The following is a 23255-nucleotide window of genomic DNA, read 5'->3' as shown; positions in this document are numbered from 1 at the left end:
TAAGATAGATTGTTATTCTAGGTCTAGATTCAAGGGTTTGTGTCCAAATCATCTTGAATCTCTTTGAAAGCATTAAAAGCAAGAATAACAACAATATTGAATCATATAGCTAGAACCATATATATTAAAAGATCAAAAGATTACATAATAGCTTGATTGTTACCTCAATACTACAAAGAAGGTTAGTTACATATAGACATGTAAACTAATGCAAGGAAGGAAGGAAAGATGAAGATTCCATGCCAAGATCCTTGATGTCTCAATGAATCTAGGGTTGAATCTACTCCTTAATCACTTGCTTTGTGTTTCTCTCTATGAAATAGCTCTAACCTCTCTCTAGAAATGTGTAAAATGTTTCAATGGAATAGTGAATAGTCCTAGAGAGAGGGAAAACTTGTATTTAAATGGGCTGAAAACGTGTAATCTCGCTTAAGCGAGATACATCTCGCTCAAGCGAGAATCATAAATATCCAACCATGGCCAATGAGATCCTGCCACGTAGCCCTGCTCCTTGATGAAGTTGCATCTCGCTCAAGCGAGTTAGACCTCGCGTAAGCGAGGTTGCTTGAAACTTAAACCGCCTTGGAATCCTGCTTAAGCGACTTGGAAGCGAGATGGGAGCGAGATTTACAATTGTTCCCTGGAGAAATCTCGCGTAAGCGAGATGATCTCGCGTAAGCGAGATGCCAAAATCCACAAGCGACCCTGGAAGCGAGATGCAAGCGAAGGTTGAGCTTCTCCCTGGAGGAATCTCGCTTAAGCGAGATGACCTCGCGTAAGCGAGATTTGCTTGGTTCACACAACTTGAGTTTTGGTCCTTGCTTGTCATTTCCTGCATAAATTGGGTAGAATTAGGCATATAAAGCATAAATGGTATAATTACAACAATTGGTTGCTTTTCCGTAGATAACTTGCATAACAAGTCACTAAAAATGCCTCTTTTAACACATGAAATATATTACTTTTGAGCACTTATCAACAGGCTTAACTCTTTTAAATTTCTACACCTATCAAAATCAATCTTATGTGGTGCGCGGAAACAATTAAGATTGTAACATAAATTCTCAAGACTCGAGGCATCAATAGAAACATAATTTATTCTTGTAACATCAACACTCTTGAGCTTTTGTAGACCACTAATGCTCAAAGACATCATACCCCTTGGGCCACCATCAGAACTTAACACCTTACAGGAGTCCATAGTTATGTATTCAATCAAAGGACAAAAAGAGATGAGGTGGTTAATTGCACGTTCATCTCCCAAAAGTACACGCCTTAGTGACAATTCCCTCAACGAGAAAAACTTGATTGAATAATTCATGAATATTGGATCAATCTTGATATTCCCTTTCAACACCAACTTCGTAAGTGATTTGGCTTCAATGACACTTATTGGCAAGACATGGTATTGCTCCTGACCTTCCAGTACCTGTTGGGAATACTTTATTTCCTCAACACCACATTCACAAGCCAATTTCAACCAAATATCAACATCCTTTGACATGTACCTAAGTACAAAACCATTCACACTAAGCTTAAATTTTTTGATAGCCAAACTTTGGTCACGAAACATTAGCATTCTTCTCTTCACATAAGCACCAAATTCTAAGATATATCTCTTCCTCACACTATCTTTCATTGGTTTTTCTCGAGGCATTCCTGGGATTTCCCTATCCCAGAAAGACAAGATAGGAAAAGTACACCATGTGTCTAACCAAGCCTTGGACAAAACACTTGTACTAGCACGATCTTCCTTTGACAACTTTGTCAAAATGTGATGAAGAATTATTTTTGGCATACTCGATAGTCGGTCTTCCTCAAGCTCCATTTATATTCTAAAATCTACAGCATAAAAAATTGAGAATGGGCTAATTGTGTTAAATAGGTCATAATTGACATCTTGAAAGGGCTACCTGCTGCGGTGAAAGCATATAAATTGAAAAAGTAACACCTACAACAGTGAGACTAATATCACACACACAGTCTCCTTAAATATTTTAAATTGATTATTTTAAAACTCAAGAAGGATTTTCAAATGAAAATAAAAAGCAAACTTAATTGTGAATTATTAAAATAAAGGGTTTATTAAGTAAATGGTTCCTATAAATATCCATTTTTAGGGACTAAAAACACGGAAATTATTTACAAGGATTAAAAATGTTGATGAAATTTTTTCTATGGACAAAATATTGACGGAAAACAGAACCATTTTGTAGGGGTTAAAAACAAAATTCTAGATAACTATAAATAGAACCATTTTTTTTTTTTTGGTGTTCGCACCGGTTTCCGATCCACCAATGGTAGACGACTAATCCGGCTCATACGCAGAGGCATGCACACAGGCCAAGCGTTGTCCCCCGAGAATCGAAACCTTACATAATTCCATTGTTTTAATAGTCTAGGAGTAGCAAATGCAAGCAGTGATCAAAATGGTTAATCTGAAATATTAAAGAAACTCATGGTTGTATTGATTAGGCCATGCATTTGTTATCATTAACCTGCATTATCAAACATATCTATCTACATTAAATCAATTGATAAGTGATCTCAGAATATTATTTGACCCATGGAGTGTGATCCAAATGCTGCCAAATTAAATACTATTCATCCCAACATACATATAAACATTATGTACCTAATTTAGATTACCAGGAAACATCACAAAAGGTACAGTTACTACTTATTAGTCAAAGGGATTTTAAAAAGTGAACAATGGTATTTGAGTGAGATGATAGGCTTCTTGCTTGCTAAATGATATGATAGTACACAACAATGAGATCGAGCTGAAATTTTATACTGAAAGAAATAGAGAGAAGTGTAATAGCTTGATATAGAACCGGCACTTATGATCCATGGTGTGTTTTGGTGTAAAACACATGTCAATGACCGACACCAACACGATGCGACACCCACACATGTGATTATATTTGTTTACTCAATTTTCTCAAAATTATACCGGTGTCAAAGTGTAAATGATCCCTCATTGATAATGATAGAATATATGTTAGTGAAAAAAAATTCAACAAATAAATATGAAAAATTATTTTAAATCCCGAAATCAGATAACAAAGAGTTTAAAACCCAAAATCAAAATTCAAAATTATGGTAATTTTAACAGTGCAATAACCAGTATATGAAGATACAACATGAGATTATATAATATGGTTTTGGTGAAATAAATAGTTTAATTTATACAGATTCAATACTAAGAAACATGAAGGTGCACAAGTTGCAAAATAAGAATAGAAAACGAATAGAGAAAGTGATTATAAAACGAAAGCTATGAACACAAATCAACAATGATGAGAAGTGATATTGTTACCTGCTGCAATCTGTGCTGGATCTGGAAAACCCTAACTTTTCACGTTTGTGCGGTTATTGAGAAGAGAAGTGAGAAACCCTTTTTGTTTCTCTCGTACGTATGAGCTGTAGATTAGGGTTTAGGAGAGCATGTCACGTAAAAAGTGTTTACCCCATTTTAATTTACAAATACATAAAGCTATGGGTAAATAGTCTTTTTTTTCTCTCAAAAAAAAAAAAAGTCTTTTTCTTCCTTTAAGCTGACTTTTTTTTGTCTTTTTAAAGCTTCATTTTAATTTTTCTTTTACCAATTTTACGCTTCATTTTTATTATTTTATTTATTATTTTATCCGGAAACAATATTATTTAAATGTTAAGCAAAAAATTATATCCCATTGAAAAAATGATTATCTCACTATAATACGAATAATATTATTTTTTGTGGTAGTGCTACGAATAATATTATTTAATACTATATATAAAGGAGATAGGGATTTTGAGCTATATTTTTTTATTATTTCAATTATACTCTGAAACAATAACTTTCTTATATTAATGTTATATTTGTGTTATTATAAAGTGTAAAAATTATATATTATATTTGTTAAATTATTGTTACAAAAAAAAAACACACACACTTAAAGTATTAGTTTTTTGGTGTCAACTCTTTGGTTACTAGGAGAAGGACCCCTCGTAATATCCGGAGTTTACCGTAAGTTAATAATTGTTCCATCAATAAAGAAACTTGGGATCAAGAAGAAAAAAAATTATTATCAAATCCATTTCAATCATCCATGTTTACATCGACTTTGATTGCGGAGGCGATTTATCTCATCTTTTTTTGATGATATCAACGTAGAGTCATCGTAAGTTCAACTCATCACATTTTGTTTTCGATCCCAGCAGCATTTCTACAATTGATGAGGCAACTTTCCTCACCGTGTTTCCTTCTAGATCGATGTTCGATGATTCGCCAGCAGCTTGCAGCAATTTGTTGACAGCAGCAATGAAATTGCACTTAAATTTGTTGAAGTTATGATGGAGAGAACTTTCTGTTACTTTGTTCATTGGAGATACTAGCTGGTGTTGAAAATTTAACCTGACTAGTGCGTTGAAAGACTTTTTTAATGTGCCAAAACAAGAATCAACTTTGACATAAAAGTAAAAAAACATACTAGTTTTTTAGTTTGATGATCTTGGACCTTGGTTTGTAGCAATGGTATCATAGCATCATCATACACATCCCAAAATATTGAAAGAAAAACATTCATCACCTATTAACACATTCGAGCACTACCTAACAAATCTTAGGCCTAAAGACAATAACACATGACAGATGACAAAATATTACGAGCCTCATGTAATCAGCTTCACTCAACTCCACGCCTTCTTGGTGGATGGCGACCTGAAAACCATGCAAGCACTAGTATATTTAGATGCCTGCCGGGGATCATAGCCAGCTGCTGCCATCAGTAGAAGCCCAATGTAATCAGCTTCATATTCAACCTGAAAATTGTGAATAATTTTTATTGAGAACAAGCACTAGTATATGTTCTATTAAGAAGACAACATTGACTAGCAGAAAGGACCAAAGGATTAGAGGATGAAACACATTATTTTATTTCCATGCTCTAAGTAAGGCGCAATTCAAAATAAACCAAAGAAGTCATGTCAAATCACGAAGCTATAAGGAAGAACAAGTAGTACAAATTAAACGTAAGAGCACATGACATTAATTAACAATTTAAATACAAATGACTACATGGTATCAGTCAATGGCGAAGCCAGGATTATTTTAAAGCCTGGGCAAAAAAAAAATTGCAACACATTTATAGGGATTTAAAAAAGAAATTGCAAGCAAATAATAAAAAATCTAAAGAAATTGCCAAATTTATAGGGGTTTATATAAGAAATTAAGGGGAATTTACATAAGAAATTGCAAAAAATTTGGGCCGGAGCTCGGGCTCGCCGGGCCTTAGAAATTAAGGGGAATTTACATAAGAAATTGCAAAAAATTTGTTGCTTAGACCAGTAATCATATTGCTATTGTTTCACATTTAATCAGCACTCTTCAATTTGTATATTATCTACGTTTCTCCAATTCGTAGAGTTGCGATGTTTGCAGCTTCATAAGATTGGAGTGCAGCCATCCATTGCTTCTTTGAGCACCATGATGTTGCATCCTTTCCCACATCAATCAGAAAACTCTCACCTGTCTAAATTGATTGGAAACAATAGACATAAATCCTTTTTGGTGCCATTGAGCTAGCAGAATTGATCAACTGAAAAACTCGAACTGATCCTAAATTATGTCAATAACTTTTGCATAACATGTTTTAAAGCATAACATAAACATACAACATTATCATTTCTTATTTTTACGTCAATATATTCATCAACTCATTGCCAACGTCACATAGATTCTAGATTTACTACTAATGCTGCATGCTGTGTTTAATGAAAAATGATTTGTCAATCTATTTACCCGTCTTCATTAAAATTACACATTTAGTTCTAGCACCTGTAAGATTCTTTATATTATGTCATCTAAGTTAGAATAGTTTTTTTAATTATCTTATTGTCTGTTTCGTTTGAAGTTAGAGAGACAGATGGGCGTTATATATGGTTTGATTAATCTTGGACAGCACCTGACATTCAGTGATGGATTGGGGCATATCTTATTACCATATGTGAACTTCTGTTAGCGGCAGACGCCAATTTTTGAGTCACCTGTAAAATATAATTTATTTGACAAGATTATAAGATCATGTAATTATGACTCATGAGAATTCTGATTATTTCATATAATAGTTTTTCAGCTCTTTAATACAGCTCTTTGCCTTCGTGTTCAATTATTTCATATCATTGTTGGATTGGATTCTTCATGTTATCTGTTGTTGAACCGATTATGCAGGTAGCGAGACACACCGAAGAGGTGAATTTTTTAAATTGTGTGGTTATCCTTCTAACTAAGTAAGTTAAAGGATAATGGAACTTTTTTGTCTTCAGTATTTTATTAAGGAGAGGTACTTGTTGGAAGAGTTTATTTAGACTTATCTTACGATTAAAGTGTTGGGACAATCACTGCTTCCGCACTCTTAATTAAGGAATGACATTTGAGTGAAGAGAGAAAGATCCAAAACTTGGCTTAGTTGTGTTTTGGCTGCTTAATGCAGAAGATGAGATACACACACTTATCAAATACAACATAACCTCCTCACTTAATTTAGATTGTTTCCCAACCCCCAGTAAACCTAACCGTGCTAAAAGAAAACAAGGACTGAAAAAGTACACCCACTCATCTTCCTCTATTTCTTTTTTCCATTTTTCTTTCTAACACTCATCCATCATGCTCAATGGTTTGTGGTCGTGCTTGTTACTTTTTATACTATTCTGTTTTGTTTTAGCTTTGTTCCTTGTCTCTGTCTGCGACTCTGTGTATTGTTTTTGTTGCTTTATTTACTAAAAAGTCAAACTGATGTCCAACTTGCTGAACTGATTGAACCACCGATTTTCGACCAGGTTTAATGGCTCTTGTTTAAACCATTTGGCGTCCAGTTCAATTAGAGGTAGTTTACTAGTAGGTCGTAAATCAGAAGATTTAAATTGATTGGTTATAACAATTTCTATTTATTCAATCATAATTAGAGGAGCACATATCACAGAAAGGAAGAGGTGAGAAGCAAAAAATGTAGAGTGGGAGAATAGAAGAAAACTTCTTTACATACTTGCTCATAAAATATTTAATTGAAACATACTGTATCAAAAAACGAAAATAATAATTGAAACAGGTTGTGGTACAAATTAAACTTACTGGAACAAAATACTTGGGAGATAGTGCAAAATGATAGTACTAGCTCCTTTGGGCACCATTCAACATTTTTCAACAAATAAAGGATCACCACTAGAAACTCCTTTTTAAGAGGTAATTACAGACTTCTAAGTAAGCCTGTCTATCTATCTATTGATCACAACGATATTAAAATTCCAGCCTAAAGCTTATACTTTCTTGAGGTGAAAAAGTTTGTACACAAGCTTGTAACGATTCCAAAATGGTCTTAAAATCAACATTCTCATCGTTCTTCACTGTGCTCGTGACTTTCACATCCTTCAAGTCATGCCACCAACACTTTGTATAATCAGAACTGCAAAAGCAGTCATTCTCTTTTTCTCTCATTAGCGTCTCATAGAAAAACTGTAGTTATCGACGATTAATAAAATAGAGTTAGAACTTAAAAAGGAAAACATGGCAAGACAAGTTTCCTTTCCGCCTTCTGTCATATAGGACAATCACAATATGTTATGAAAGAATTTCATGGCTCAAAGCACGACTTAAAGTTTAAGGAACATGGGTGACATACCTCAATGCACTACTACAAAATTGGGAAAATATAGCGCCTCATAAATAGCGCTTTTAACACTAAAGCGCTATAAATTAAAACACGGAGGTCTTAGCTAGCGCTTTTTTGAAAAAGCGCTATCTATCATTTTAAGTATATATAGCGCTTTGTATTGAATGCGTCAATATAGGTTAAATAAAAATAATAGTTATTTAAATAAAAAACATGATTAATCGTATATGACACTTTTTATGACAAGTGCTATATATAAATCAACCTTAAATAGCGCTTATAGGTTAAAAAAAGCGCTATTGTATGCTTGAGAAAGATAGCGCTTATAGGTTAAAAAAAGCGCCATTTTATTAACTGATTTAATGTACATTAACTAACAGGTCCCCTGTTCGATCCCCTGCATAGCATATTTCAAATATTTTTTGAATTTTTATGAAAAATGGATTGCATCTTTCAAAAAAAAAATGAAAAATGGATTGCAGTAACAAAGCACACCTTTTTTTTAAAAAAAATTTTGGTACAAACCTTTTTTAATTCTTTTATCATATATATATAACAAACCTTTGTTATGTATATTATATATAACAAACTAAATCTAAACTTTTAAAAAAAAAAAAAACAAATCTAAACTTTTTCCCAAAAAACAAATCCAAACTAAAAAAACAAATCAAATGTCCTGGTCCCACTAAATCCTACTTTTCCATAAATCCTACTTTGCACGTTGCGTTTTTTGTTTTTTTATTTATATTTGAAAAAAAAAAAACGCTTTATACACTAACAACAAAGCGTAACTTCTTTTTTTTATATACTTAAAAGTAACAAAGAATCCCAATTTTAATGGAAATCCCTATTTTAATGCATCCTAAAGATAAAATAAAAACTATAACATAATTTTCATGAAGTTTGCGTTTTTTGTTTTTTATTTATATTTGAAAAAAAATGCTTTTTTTTTGTTACACAAAAAAAAAAACGCTTTATACACTAACAACAAAGCGTAACTTCTTTTTGTTATATACTCAAAAGTAACAAAGAATCTCAATTTTAATGGAAATCCCTATTTTAATGCATCCTAAAGATAAAATAAAAACTATAACATAATTTTCATTAAACGTATTTTTTAAAGCAATTAATAACATAACCCAAAACTACTTTACTCAAAACTTTCATTAGATCGTGTGCAGGAAATTCAATTCAGAGCCACCACCTCTATTGATTCATTCATTCATCACCAACCACCTATATCTATCAATTCATTCATCACCATCACTCGCTTCCTTCGATCTATTCCAAAACCATAACCGTCTCTTTCGATTCATTCCAGAACAACCACCTCTATCTCACTCTTAATTGCGGTGCATCATATCGTCGCTGCCGTCGACCGGTTACAGCTTTTTCAATACTCAATTCTTCATCTCAGGTACCATCTTCATTCTTTCCTTACCTCAATTTAACTCAAATATTCTTTAATTTTTTCATATTTTCATCTGGATATTTTAGGTTTTCAAGGTTCAAACTAAATTTAAGACTTCACTGTTAGTGATTAGGATGAATTTGACAATCGAAAATTCAAAATTTTTGTTTGATGAATAATTGTTGAAATTTGACAATTGTTTATTAAAGATTTTGGGTTTAATTAAAATCTACACAACTAGTAAGATGAATAATTTTTCTTTTGGTTCAATTTTTTTTTATATATATAAACAATAACACTTTTTGTGTGTGACTAGAATTATTTTCTAATAAACTAACTGAATGATGTGATAATATGATATACACTATGCATATGCCTTTTGTATAACCTACTAATCAATTCCATAATCATCCATCGTGACTTCTACATGGCATACCAAATAAACTAACTTATACAGTTACTTATTATTTTATTTTTTGTAGTGTCCTTGCCAGAAAATGGTATAGATTGCGGGTACTTTGTGATGAGGTTTATGAAAGATATTCTCATTTCAAAACTAAATGAGATTCCAAAGTTGGTATGTTTTTTTATATTAAAGTATAATATCTATGTATGATTAAGTTTATTAAGTAACATGGTTATTTTTAATGTTATAATATATACAGTACATTGATCGTTTCAAGTGTGTGACATACTCAAAAGATAAACTAATAGAAATCTAAGAAGAATGGTGTCGGTTCATGATCAGCCTAAAAAGTTATATGATTTTTTTTTATAATAAGGTGAGTTTAATGTTTCTAAATATATTTGCTAGAAGTGGTACGTAGTTGTTTTAATTTATAATCTTTGTAACATCCCGCCTGACAGTGTCGGTATATTACCCGTTGACCGTGTCAGATGAATTTAATTTATAGGAAGTGAGTAATTGGAATATCTTATGAGATGTCAGCTTTTTACGGGAAAAGTATCGGAGTCGTTTAAACACGCTTAAGCCAAGGGCAATATGGTAATTTCACAAGGGAAAGGATATTTATTTGCTTTTGGGCAAAAATATATCATTATCCTCATCTCTTTTTCTCTCTAAGTTGGAGAAAATTTTCCCTCTCTCTTCTCTCCTCTCTCTCACGCCTCTTTCTCTCCTCCTCTCCATCAAACTATCTCAAATCTTCTTCTTCTCTAGCAAGATTTCATGCTTTGATTTATTATGTTGTCTCAAGTTGAGAAGCTTGGGGTTTTGATTGAATCTTTCCTTTCCTCTCATCTCTTAAGCCACCTTCTCTTTCTCTCTTCACCAATCTTTTATGAAACACTAACCTCCCATGGTAAGATCTCACCTTATGTTCCTTTATGTTCTTTAAAGCTTAAGGGAAACATATATTTTGTTGATTTCTCTACTTCTTCTCTTAAGAATGGATTCAAGAAGTTAGGGTTTGTTGGTGTTGAGTGAGGGTTATGTGGAAGCTTGAGCTAGTTTATGTATGGAATTAACAAGATCAAGGATGTAGCATGAGGTTGGAATGGATGATTTCACTACTCTTTCTAACAAAGAGTTTTCTTGAGGTTAAGGTTTGATTATGTGTGATTGAGGGTGATGTTTGGAGTATGGCCTTGAACATGAAATGGTGTCTTGGTTTGCAAGATAAGGACAACAAGATAGAGGAGGTTTGGGCAAAGGAAGCAAATGGACCAAAGCTAGGGTTTTGCAAGGAATTTGATTGATGCTTCAAGATTATTGTTAGGTGAGTTCCATAGCTAGTTCTCCTACCCTTTGGGGTTCATGTTTATGCCATGATTAGTTTATTATGAAAACTATGAAAAGTCTAGGATTATGTATTGTGATAGTTGCCCTTTTTATGTCATGCATGCAAAACATGCTTATACTTGCCAAATGAATGTTTTATAAGTTTCCAATGATCAAATATGTTCCAAAACACATAGAGACACTTGGTTTGAGGTTTTTGGGTCAAAAATACCATTTTTAAGTGTTCTGGACTGTCCTAACTCGCCACGGCGAGCTATAACTCGCCACGGCGAGCTAGAACTGCGAATGGGGGGTTCTGCTCGCCCCCAACTCGCCATGGCGAGCTACCACTCGCCTCCCCAGCAAATCTACTTGCCTAGGCGAGTAAGACAGTGAGAAATCTCACTGTTTTGCTTGCTTTAGGCAGGCATGGGGATTCGCGACGCGGTTTTCTCCGTGGTGACTTTTTACGAATGTAAACCCCTCAAACCAAGGTCCCAAATGATGATCAAGGAAAGCAAGATTCTTATGTTAAAGAGGCAAGTATTAAGTATGTTAGTAAGGCATGGCATATGAGAGAAACAAGTTATGAATCGGGTAGCAAGTATCCATTAAGCAAGGGAAAAACTAGAGCCTCGACATAGTCGTCGAGAACTAGCTAGTTAGCAAGAATTCCTAGATGTTAAGATGCGAAGTTTATTATCTTCGCCCAAGAGCAATAATAAGATAACATGTATGTTAAGGTGTGGTTTGATTAGTTAATCACTCCACCATGATTAAGAATGAACAAGTAAGACTTTACCATTAATCGGATCGATCAAGGTTCCGAGGTGAACACGTATGCATGATTAGGTTTATCCTAAATGAATGTTAAGACCATGATTAATGAATGTGTAGGTGCTATGTCTCTTGTAATCCATGAAGGTATGGATTCAAGGGGTTTCCGATTGGAAACGGGGAAGGCTCCGTAAGGGGATCACATGGTACTGAGTAATTAAGGATGTAGGTGTTCGTGTCTCTTGCAATCCATGAAGGTATGGATTCAAGGGGTTTCCGATTGGAAACGGGGAAAGCTCCGTAAGGGGATCGCACGACACTGAGGGAGTCCGATGTACGTACATCGGTTATGATGGGATTGTACTCGGGGTTACTCCACCCGGGACTTTCCGTAAAATGAATCAAGATATGAATGTATGTTCAACGCTAACCTAACGAATGAACTTATGTACGTTTATGTATGTTATGATTATGATTCTATGTACGGCTATGATTATGGTCACGTAAGAATCCATGCACGTCTATGTTTAAGAATAAGAGCACTAGATGCTACATGATAAGTATAAGGCATGGAATAAGAGCAAGTAAAGAACATGTTACCGATGACGATCTTAGGTTTCCCCTAATCGTCCGGTTAGAATCGTGCCATGATTATGATATGTTTAGGCCTTGATACGTAGAGCGTATTCCTGGCAATGCGGTTCTAGGTTCCCTCTCGACCGCCATGACACGTATAGGATGTGAAACCTATAACAAGTAAGATGGAAGTATGACGGCTCTAGTATGCACTACCGTCTAATTATGCAAGTCCCCACACACGTATAATCAACTGTCAGGTTGTAATGTAGACACGTGGTAACCGTAGGTTTCCCCTGAGGTTACCTATAGCCTAGGATTTAGGGGAACTCACTGAGACATTATGTCTCATCCCAATCCTTATTTGTTTCAGATATGCAAGTCGGTATGAAAGCTTAAGCCGGATGGATGTTTCAACAAGTGATCGTTCGTACCGCAGCAGGATGACAAGGATTTCAAGGATGTATTTACTATACTTTAGGAAAAGATGAGTTGTATATCTTTGCACGAACGCATGTTGTTGTAAATAATGTTCATTCGAAAATTTATGTTGTATATTTTTAATGTATCCAGTACTAAATTCAACGCACGTGCTAGACTTTCTAGATACGTCTAGTATGGGTGTTACATTTGGTATCAGAGCAGGTCGATTCAGACCGTGCCTTGGGTCATTAAATTACAACTAAGGTAGTGGGACCATTGGGTTCCGGGTAAATGTTCTAGTTGTTGTTGTTAAATGAGCCTGATCAACTCAATTTAACATTCGACGATTAGAATGGATGCCTGAGAGCTGAATAGGACCCAGGAGGAACGAAGTATGTGATGAAGAAGTTCGATCGTGCCAGAAGGTGGCCGGGGAACAAAGCAAGTAGAAGTGTGGATCCTCCGGGAATGTAAGATATGTTAAGAAGGAACGTTCCGACAATGATGGGTAAGATGTTAGTAATACTTCATGTACCCGTAAGTGAAGAAGTAGGATATACGTATCTAACCATGACTGAAATGCTCGGTAATAGTGATTGTTGGAACGGGTTTAAGATATTCCGGAATGTCAGTACAAGGTTACAAGATAGTTAGAAGTCGACATATGTTGATGGAATCAGCAGTCTCTCAGGAATAACATTTTATGAATGAAATTAAGGATTCAAGAGAAAGTTTTATGTTATCAGGATTAAGGCATTGATTTCCGACGTGCCAAGAATTGTATCGAAAAGGTTGAAATTGCCATGCGTACGTTATAGATTGTTTTACGATGCTAGGAATGAATGATGTGCATTGGTTACTTGAGAAATAAAATAATATAGATGGAGAAACTCACCAATAGCGAACTTGGAACGAAATTTTCTGTTTTTATGAAATTTACCCGTTCGTTCCAAAGGTTTGCAATGACTATTGGGGAGATGTCTTCACAAAAATCTTTTATGACGTTAAGTAACGAATGCATATCATATCCTAAGATTTTCAAGGAAAAGACATGGGCAACCATCAACGAAATCGATACGGTTTAAGGTAGCTTTGGAGGTTAATGTGTCAAGAGTCAAGAACAAGCCAAGATCGAGAGTGTAGAAGTTTCGGCGTTTAGAAGGAAAGTCACAGATGTTTATGTATGAGGTATGAAGTAAGAAGTTAAATGTGCAAGGTTATGAGGAATCACAGGGTTCTCGGATTATATGGAATTATGATGTATCTTTTGAATCTATGTTTTGCTTAATATACTTGCTAAGGCTCGATAAGCTATTGAGTTATAAGTTAAAAGAATTTTAGAAATGATTTACGCATATGGGTGATTGAAGTTGACATTTTTAAAATTCACGAGATTTTTCTAGGAACCGGGTTGCTACGACCCTTGTAGAACGAGCTAGACTCATTAGAGTCTAGAACTGATGACACGTATGTGTTATCAACTCGATCTATGATTTTATAGCAACGGCCGAGGCCTAAACTCAATATATTTATAAAGTAGAAAATCATCAACGTCAATGACCCGTATGCTAATTTACGAAGTTTTTCTAGAAGCAAAATTAACGAGTAAGCATTAGTATGATTAAGCAAAATATAGTATGCGAGGATGTAAAGGTTAAATGATTAAGGAAGATATGTTCAAGTGTAGATGAGTTGTTAAAGGAATTCAAGCTTGATCGGAATCAAGTTCAAGTATGTTATGTATACCTCCGTAGGTAAATGCAACCAGCAATAACGTAAGGTTTGCCCCCAAGTCAAGTATTATGAGTATAAGATAAGTTATCACGAGTTTTGAAATTTACAAGACAAGTGTAAGGTTATAATGTTGGTTGCAACATGGAAGATCTCAAGAAGTAAGTATTCAAGTGATAAGCAGAAATGTGAAGTCTTAATTGCTCTAACGGATTGGAGTAATGGTTTAAGCCAACCGGTGGGAATCAGAGTAGCGCCATGAAAGTTAATCGGTAATCATGAAATATGGAAAGTAAGTAAGATTCAGAAGGTTTGACTTGCGACTCAATTAAAGAATCAAAGTATCAAGAATGATGACCGGTTTCCGGAAAAGGTATTAACGTTCAAGCGATAGCCGAATAAGATAATATGGAGAATCAAGTTAATGCCCAGAGGTTTAAGGATTTTCTATGGCTATCGTAGTGTAATACGAATAAGTATATCGATTAAAAAGAGAATAACCCATCTTTGAAGTTAAGTATGTTATCATGAGAAAGAAGCAACTTTTGAGTGTTGTGCAATGAACTTCATGCCCTTGTATGCGATACTTGTTAAATGAAGACGATACTTGTTAAGAAATGTTATAGCATGATTTACAACTTTTAGGTTAAGATTGGTATCAAGGAACTTGGGAACAATGCATATTTTAAACCTGAAACTTTTCATTGTCAAAACTGAGGAAGTACGTCGCAAGCAAGTAAGTTTACATAAGACGAGCTGTGAAACCTTTTTCAAAATATAAAGACTCGTCTTGTGGTTAAGTAGTACCAGTATAGACTCAGTTTTGAAATGATAATTCTTTTTAGTCGAGTATTTATTCGTTCCAAGAATCCGCATACCAAAATTTAAGAAATTATATTAAGTAAGATGCTAGAACACATATCGTTATCATTTAACAAGAAGTGGCACTCAAGAGTATGTACATGTGGTGGATTTGTTATGAATGTTTGATGTATGTGCAAGTGGATTTGCTAGAAAGTTTCGAGAACATGTAAGCTACAAGATGGATTGATGAATGACATATGTATCGATATAGTTAATTTCACTTCTCCACGACGAATTATATGTTTACCCAATAAGATTATGCATGCATAAAAAGGTGTTTTAATGTTGCAAGTAAGCACTGCAGGGCAAACCTGGTCTCCGTAGGATCCCAGTTAAAAGGCAAATCCTGAGTGTTCATGTTATGATAAGAAACTTTTATGAATGATTTATGTTAAGCGGGTAAAGTACGAATACGAGACAATAAGTCTATGAGTAACAAGGAATGTTCTAAGTCCTGATGTAACCAGTTAATTCTAAATTTTAAGTGCTATTAAGATTAAGGAGGCTATGTTCAGTTGCATGTGAGTTAAGAAACAAGACGAAACACCAGCAATGATGAACTTCTTGAAAAATCTGTGTTCGAATATGTATGGCTTCGACCAAAGATGGTAGGATTTTGTCATGATGATCGGTATGTAATCTCTAAATTTCGAGGACGAAATTTTTTTTAAGGGGGGTAGAATGTAATATCCCGCCTGACAGTGTCGGTATATTACCCGTTGACCGTGTCAGATGAATTTAATTTATAGGAAGTGAGTAATTGGAATATCTTATGAGATGTCAGCTTTTTACGGGAAAAGTATCGGAGTCGTTTAAACACGCTTAAGCCAAGGGCAATATGGTAATTTCACAAGGGAAAGGATATTTATTTGCTTTTGGGCAAAAATATCTCATTATCCTCATCTCTTTTTCTCTCTAAGTTGGAGAAAATTTTCCCTCTCTCTTCTCTCCTCTCTCTCACGCCTCTTTCTCTCCTCCTCTCCATCAAACTATCTCAAATCTTCTTCTTCTCTAGCAAGATTTCATGCTTTGATTTATTATGTTGTCTCAAGTTGAGAAGCTTGGGGTTTTGATTGAATCTTTCCTTTCCTCTCATCTCTTAAGCCACCTTCTCTTTCTCTCTTCACCAATCTTTTATGAAACACTAACCTCCCATGGTAAGATCTCACCTTATGTTCCTTTATGTTCTTTAAAGCTTAAGGGAAACATATATTTTGTTGATTTCTCTACTTCTTCTCTTAAGAATGGATTCAAGAAGTTAGGGTTTGTTGGTGTTGAGTGAGGGTTATGTGGAAGCTTGAGCTAGTTTATGTATGGAATTAACAAGATCAAGGATGTAGCATGAGGTTGGAATGGATGATTTCACTACTCTTTCTAACAAAGAGTTTTCTTGAGGTTAAGGTTTGATTATGTGTGATTGAGGGTGATGTTTGGAGTATGGCCTTGAACATGAAATGGTGTCTTGGTTTGCAAGATAAGGACAACAAGATAGAGGAGGTTTGGGCAAAGGAAGCAAATGGACCAAAGCTAGGGTTTTGCAAGGAATTTGATTGATGCTTCAAGATTATTGTTAGGTGAGTTCCATAGCTAGTTCTCCTACCCTTTGGGGTTCATGTTTATGCCATGATTAGTTTATTATGAAAACTATGAAAAGTCTAGGATTATGTATTGTGATAGTTGCCCTTTTTATGTCATGCATGCAAAACATGCTTATACTTGCCAAATGAATGTTTTATAAGTTTCCAATGATCAAATATGTTCCAAAACACATAGAGACACTTGGTTTGAGGTTTTTGGGTCAAAAATACCATTTTTAAGTGTTCTGGACTGTCCTAACTCGCCACGGCGAGCTATAACTCGCCACGGCGAGCTAGAACTGCGAATGGGGGGTTCTGCTCGCCCCCAACTCGCCATGGCGAGCTACCACTCGCCTCCCCAGCAAATCTACTCGCCTAGGCGAGTAAGACAGTGAGAAATCTCACTGTTTTGCTTGCTTTAGGCAGGCATGGGGATTCGCGACGCGGTTTTCTCCGTGGTGACTTTTTACGAATGTAAACCCCTCAAACCAAGGTCCCAAATGATGATCAAGGAAAGCAAGATTCTTATGTTAAAGAGGCAAGTATTAAGTATGTTAGTAAGGCATGGCATATGAGAGAAACAAGTTATGAATCGGGTAGCAAGTATCCATTAAGCAAGGGAAAAACTAGAGCCTCGACATAGTCGTCGAGAACTAGCTAGTTAGCAAGAATTCCTAGATGTTAAGATGCGAAGTTTATTATCTTCGCCCAAGAGCAATAATAAGATAACATGTATGTTAAGGTGTGGTTTGATTAGTTAATCACTCCACCATGATTAAGAATGAACAAGTAAGACTTTACCATTAATCGGATCGATCAAGGTTCCGAGGTGAACACGTATGCATGATTAGGTTTATCCTAAATGAATGTTAAGACCATGATTAATGAATGTGTAGGTGCTATGTCTCTTGTAATCCATGAAGGTATGGATTCAAGGGGTTTCCGATTGGAAACTGGGAAGGCTCCGTAAGGGGATCACATGGTACTGAGTAATTAAGGATGTAGGTGTTCGTGTCTCTTGCAATCCATGAAGGTATGGATTCAAGGGGTTTCCGATTGGAAACGGGGAAAGCTCCGTAAGGGGATCGCACGACACTGAGGGAGTCCGATGTACGTACATCGGTTATGATGGGATTGTACTCGGGGTTACTCCACCCGGGACTTTCCGTAAAATGAATCAAGATATGAATGTATGTTCAACGCTAACCTAACGAATGAACTTATGTACGTTTATGTATGTTATGATTATGATTCTATGTACGGCTATGATTATGGTCACGTAAGAATCCATGCACGTCTATGTTTAAGAATAAGAGCACTAGATGCTACATGATAAGTATAAGGCATGGAATAAGAGCAAGTAAAGAACATGTTACCGATGACGATCTTAGGTTTCCCCTAATCGTCCGGTTAGAATCGTGCCATGATTATGATATGTTTAGGCCTTGATACGTAGAGCGTATTCCTGGCAATGCGGTTCTAGGTTCCCTCTCGACCGCCATGACACGTATAGGATGTGAAACCTATAACAAGTAAGATGGAAGTATGACGGCTCTAGTATGCACTACCGTCTAATTATGCAAGTCCCCACACACGTATAATCAACCGTCAGGTTGTAATGTAGACACGTGGTAACCGTAGGTTTCCCCTGAGGTTACCTATAGCCTAGGATTTAGGGGAACTCACTGGGACATTATGTCTCATCCCAATCCTTATTTGTTTCAGATATGCAAGTCGGTATGCAAGCTTGAAGCCGGATGGATGTTTCAACAAGTGATCGTTCGTACCGCAGCAGGATGACAAGGATTTCAAGGATGTATTTACTATACTTTAGGAAAAGATGAGTTGTATATCTTTGCACGAACGCATGTTGTTGTAAATAATGTTCATTCGAAAATTTATGTTGTATATTTTTAATGTATCCAGTACTAAATTCAACGCACGTGCTAGACTTTCTAGATACGTCTAGTATGGGTGTTACAATCTTGCTTTAATTTCTACTCATGATCAGTAGTACTTTGAATTTATCTCTAATATAATATAGCGTTATTGCTTAATGGCGTTTTCTGGTATATATTCAGGTGGAGGAGAGTGAACGAAATTTGGAAATGAATGATGATTTGCGTGCTTGTTTTGGATAAAAATGTTGAGAAGACCAAGAAGATAGATGAAGACTGCATGATACCATATAAGATTTTGATCTTTATGTCAACTAATCAGTTGTAACTCTTAGAGATATCCATGTTACCATATTAGAGGCTATACATTTCTGACTTTTATGCTATATATACATACATTTTTTATGATATGGTTATGTTTTATTCGATAAATAATAGTCTCAATTATAATGTGCCTAAATTATATACATTTCCCTTTAAATTTCAGACTTTATATATATATATATATATATATATATATATATATATATATATATATATATATATATTACTTTAAATTAATAAAAAAAACGCTATCTGGAAAAGAATTTTTTTGACAAAAATAAAATAAAATAAATGCTTTTCCTAGCGCTTTTTTTCCTTTATAAAGCGTTATCTAAACCTATTGTTACATAGCGCTTTTAAAACAAAAACGCTGTTTTTAAACTTGTCTTAGATGGCGTTTATTTTTGAAAGCGCTATCTAAGGATAACCTTTGCTAGCACTTTTTGACATAAAGCGCTATATAAACCCTGTTATAGCTAGCGCTTTATATAGAAAAAAAAGTGCTATATTACCTTTACCAGCGCCATTTACAATAGCGCTTCAAAAGCGCTACCTAAAGCCAAAAAAAAAGCGCTATATAAGCCCATTTTTGTAGTAGTGATGAATGCCTTCTTGCGCCAAAAAGAATAGAGCCTAAAAGAAATAGTTGCAGGACAGCAGCTTGAAAGTAAGATATTTACAAGAGACGAGAACAAATATTCATGATTAGGAACATCTTCTATATATGACCATGTTTTTGATGCTTGGTGGAGGAGATGAAACCTGCAAGACAACTAGGTCCAATGCATCATCCTACATAATCAAGGGCAAGTATATACAAAAAACAATAAGTAAATATGCAAATTGAATTAACCAATGAATCAAGTAGTTAATTCATACTCACCACATCTAACTCACTGTAGAATACTTTTGGTCATGAAACTTAAGCATTCTCCTTTTCACGTAATCACAAAATGCGAAGATCTTTCTCTTCTTCATTTTATCTTCCATTGGTTGTGCTAGAGACATTATTATGATTTTATCATCACAAAAAAGACAAGATGGGAAAAGTACACCATGTGTCTAACCAAGCCTTGGAATAAACACTTGTCCTGGCACGATCTTTCTCTGACAACCTTGACAAAATGTGATGAAGAATTATTTTTGGCAGGCTTGATAATCGATCTTCCTCAAGCTCCATTTATATTCTGAAACCAACAACATACAAAATTGTGTTAAATAAGTCATAATTCATATTCTCAATGTATGTGAATCAAAACGGTTTATTAAGGTTAGTTAGAAAGGGAAAAGGTGAAGCATTTTACTTTTACTTTGAAAGAATTTAGGATCGCTAAAAACTTTTCACACTTCACCACTAAGCACAAAGAGCACCAACTGAGAAACCCACTAACACATATTTAATCAAAATGGGATTGGAAACAAACATGTTTAACGAATAAACTATATTGTTTGCAGTAAAATCAATTATCAAGATAAGAAACACAAGTTTATAGTTTGAGAGAAGGGAAAATTGCATGATGAACGATAGTACTAAGAATCCCTCAAGGTTCACAAACCAAAACTTTCGACACATTGAAATAGGAAGAAAATATTGTTACCTGCAATTTGGAATGGAAGGGAATCTGCAACAAAAAAGAAAAAAGAAAAGGAAAACAAATAAAGAAAATTATTGAATTGTGAACACAAATAAAAGATCGAGAAGCGAGCAATGATGTGAAATGAAATTGTTATATGCAATGCAATCTGTGCTGGAACTCAAAAACCCTAACTTTCCAACTTCATCCCAAACGCATTTTGAATAAGGGGGTGTGAGTGTGACTCTCCCAGTTATAATCATTTTGACCATCTTAAGTAAATAAAAAAAATGTAATAAATTTCAAATTTAGAATGAGAAATTAATAATATTTTACTCCCTCCGTTTCAAAATGAGTGTCGTTTTAGGTGTTTACACACATATTAAGAAATGCAATGATTAAAAGAAAGAGAATGGTTATTTTACCAAATTATCCTTATTAACTATTGGTTAAGTTTAAAAGTAATACTTTGGAATTAGTGTGCAGAGTATTAATTGGAGGGTACAATTGAAAAGAAAAAGTTATTATTGCATTGGAAACTGAAAGTGACATTCATTTTGAAACAATTTTTTTTGGCTAAAGCGACACTCATTTTGAAACGGAGGGAGTATAAAATTGTTCTTCATTAATTATATAGGAAATATAAATTATAGATTTGAAAGAGAAAGAAAAAAAAAGAGTGAGTTAATTGGTCTGTTCAACCCATTTAATTTTTTTAGTTTATTTATTCTTTTTATTCAATTTGATATACTACCTTTGTCGTTATATATATATAAGACCATTTAGCCACAATCATGAGAATAAAGAAAATTGATATTTGTTTTAAAGTTGTTTGTAATTACTATTGTTGTTACAATTTTATCTTTTAAGAGATAATTAACATGTTAGTTATTGCTGATCTAAGAAAAAGATGTATAACAAATAGGGATATGAATGTAAATAAATAATTAATGTAGTTAAAAATAGTAAAGGAGTCTTATAAAATAGACAAAAATTCTCAAAATGGTCTTATAATTAAGGACGGAGGTAATATTAATTTTTTAGTTCTGGCCATTTTTACCAATTTACATATATTATATTATCATTATTATTATTATTAGGTAAATGCTAACAAGTACCACAAGACACCTGATAAGAAGTTTAAAGTTGAATTACATTTTAGAATGTGTGTATTTAACACATTGAAACATCAAAATACAATTTTTTCATATGAAAGTTATCAACTGTTTCTATTTTTAAATCTTTAACAATGTGGAACCAAACATACCATAAGTCTTCTCAAATTCACGGCAAAATACGACATTTTCAATGGCTAGTTTAATTGAAAACTTATAATGTTATATTTTATACATAAAAGATTAATTACACATGAATACGATATTTGTTCTGGACCGGCTAGATCGTCAATCCCTTACAGACACGTGGACAAAAAACTCCATATCAAGATACATTGTCTTGAGTGAGCATGCTAGTTCTGGTGCACACCACCGCACTAGAATGCGCCCCTACACTTCCTGCACCGTACACGTGGCATCCAACGTCCTCTTGATGATGCGCCGCATTTCACGGAAGTCGTTAGCGCCTCCTTCTCTTTTATAAGGGTGACTTAGCATCACCATCAATGTATGATTCACTTTACACACACTTAGACATATGCAATCTCATTCTCTCTACTAACTTGGGCGTTTGAGTGCTAACAAGTTCACATGCACCATTCGCTCCACCGCACAGATCTCTCCGCCGCAGCACCGAAGCACTGTACAACGTCGTTGCCTGTATTTGATTACTACCAGACAAATCAACATTGAAATACAGTTTTAAGGCTTTTGTGATTTTCAAACGTGGAACCAAAACAGGATTATTGTATCAGCTAGCAGCAACTCTAATGAGTAAGTTCCATTTTTATTCATCTTTGTTCACTTGACCCTCTAGAAAATAAAACTCTCTTTTAGTGTGTTTACTTACACTCCTTCCATGTGCCTATGGACTTTGTCAAATTTGTTGTTGATTTGTTATCAATCACCATCTACATTTGATCAACATTCTTCAAGTTGTATATCATTTAAAAGTGCTACACAAGCCCTAATGAGTAGAAATGTTCTCAGCTTCATAAGATGAGAGTGCAACCACCAGTTACCCTTCAAATTGTATACTTTTGCATATAATATGTTTTAAAGTGTAGCAACAACATACTTATTTATATACTAAGTTGTGCAATTGTTTGGAAAATTGCATATAATATGTTTTAAAGTGTAGCATATAATATGTTTAATTGGTTGGCACTAAGTTGTAGGCTTTATTTATATACTTTAACACATAACCGATTAAGTTCTAACATAAGATAAATACTAACTAACAATATGAAGTACTACAAAATGCAACAAAAAATACTTGTGCAATTGTTTGGAAAATTTCTGAAATTGGTTTCGAATACCGCTCATTTTAAATATTGAATTGATGAATGTTTACTCTCTAATTTCTCTCATTAACTAGTTGTTTAAAAGTGAACATTATTGGAATTTAGCTAAGTTAATTTCTATGTTGCTGTATCAAATTCACAATTGCAAAACTGACAACGTTTACAAAATGGAGAGAAAGTAAAAATAAAGATTATACATTGAAGATGAAAAAGAGAAACCAACTACAAATTAGTCACATGCACGTAATGGAAAAAGGATGTATCAAACATCCAAATTCTATTGATCAC

At 34.4% G+C, this 23255-nt stretch overlaps 1 long non-coding RNA gene across 1 annotated transcript; it reads left to right on the top strand.

Annotated features, from left to right (window-relative positions):
• The first annotated feature begins 8875 nt into the window (after positions 1-8875).
• LOC146911988 (uncharacterized) lies at positions 8876-19058 on the top strand. Its single transcript, XR_015015115.1, has 2 exons — positions 8876-9069; positions 18834-19058. It is a non-coding gene; the product is annotated as an uncharacterized LOC146911988 (long non-coding RNA).
• Positions 19059-23255: the final 4197 nt, after the last annotated feature.

This window comes from Medicago sativa, chromosome 6 (assembly GCF_051527215.1).
Source record: "Medicago sativa cultivar Bolivia chromosome 6, Bolivia_mono, whole genome shotgun sequence".
Classification (NCBI taxonomy): Eukaryota; Viridiplantae; Streptophyta; class Magnoliopsida; order Fabales; family Fabaceae; genus Medicago; species Medicago sativa.
Note: the sequence above shows the minus strand (reverse complement) of the source record. Positions and strands in the feature narration are given on the sequence as shown.